Source organism: Pipistrellus hanaki (assembly GCF_964339955.1).
Source record: "Pipistrellus hanaki genome assembly, chromosome: 9".
Taxonomy (NCBI): Eukaryota; Metazoa; Chordata; class Mammalia; order Chiroptera; family Vespertilionidae; genus Pipistrellus; species Pipistrellus hanaki.
Window position 1 is genome coordinate 59,505,616 of NC_140511.1, and position 1,297 is coordinate 59,506,912.

The 1,297-nt window shown below is 39.7% G+C and overlaps 1 pseudogene across 1 annotated transcript in view; it reads left to right on the plus strand.

Annotated features, from left to right (window-relative positions):
- Nucleotides 1–944: 944 nt before the first annotated feature.
- The window catches only part of LOC311627241 (cytochrome c oxidase subunit 6B1-like), a 419-nt pseudogene continuing 66 nt past the window's right edge, over nucleotides 945–1,297 (plus strand). Inside the window, exon 1 of the transcript in view lies at nucleotides 945–1,297. This exon is cut by the window's right edge and continues 66 nt beyond it. The product of the transcript in view is annotated as a cytochrome c oxidase subunit 6B1-like (transcript).

The following is a 1,297-nucleotide window of genomic DNA, read 5'->3' on the forward strand; positions in this document are numbered from 1 at the left end:
ATGATGAGAGAGAATCCCATCAATCAGCTGCCTCCTACATGCCCCCTACGAGGAATCAAGCCTGCACCCTGGGATGTGTCCTGACTGGGAATTGAAACTGTGACCTTCTGGTTCATGGGTCAACACTCAACCACTGAACCACATTGGCTGGGCCAATCATTATTATTTTTTTTAATGTTTATTTACTAATTGACAAATTAGTTTTATTGTATTACCAAATGTATAAAATGTATAATTTTAAAACTATTTTAAATTCATTTTAAAAAGTTAAAATGACATATGTCTATGTACATTAAATAATTTTAAAGTTTCAATTAATGTAAACATTGAAAAAATAACTGAGCAGACTATTGTTGAAACATATACCTAGGTCTAATATTATGTCGCTGGTATGCTACTGATCATTTTGTTTTGCATAATCTTATTTTTTTAAATATATTTTTATTGATTTTTGTACAGAGAGAAAGGGAGAGAGATAGAGAGTTAGAAACATCGATGAGAGAGAGTCATCGATCAGCTGCCTCTTGCACACCCCCTACAGGGGATATGCCTGCAACCAAGGTACATGCCCTTGACTGGAATCGAACCAGGTACCCTTCAGTCCCCAAGCTGATGCTCTATCCATTGAGCCAAACCAGTCTTGGCTTATTTTTAGTTCTACTATAAAATTGTCTGCCAACATCCAAGTTGCTTTTGCGGGATAATAAATTGGTGGCACCTTTATATCACCTTTCTCAATAGGCCATTTATTTCATTTAAAGTTACTTTATAGATGCTAAGGTTCATAGAAAACACAAATAAAAATATGCTAAAAAAAAAAAAAAAAAAGACATTAGTATTTTCTACATTTTTTTTTTAATTCAGTGTAATCAAAATTCAGCCCAAATATGCCCAAAGGCACTCTCTTTTAGTCTCTGGTTAAAATATCTTTATTTGCGCTCTGCTGAGGTCACATTGAGATGGGAGCAGCTTCAGGGGCGTCTTTAGAATCAGCAACATGGCAGAAGACATCAAGACAAAAATCAAGAACTACCGGACTGCTCCTTTTGACAGCCGCTTCCCCAACCAGAACCAGACCAGGAACTGTTGGCAGAACTACCTGGACTTCCACCGCTGTGAGGGGGTGATGTCTCTGTGTGTGAATGGTACCGGCGTGTGTACAAGTCCCTGTGCCCCGTATCCTGGGTTTCGGCCTGGGATGACCGCCGGGCAGAAGGCACGTTTCCTGGGAAGATCAAACTGGGCATTCTCCATTCTCCATCCTTCTCCCCGGGAGGTGAAGGAGGGCCTGGGTACA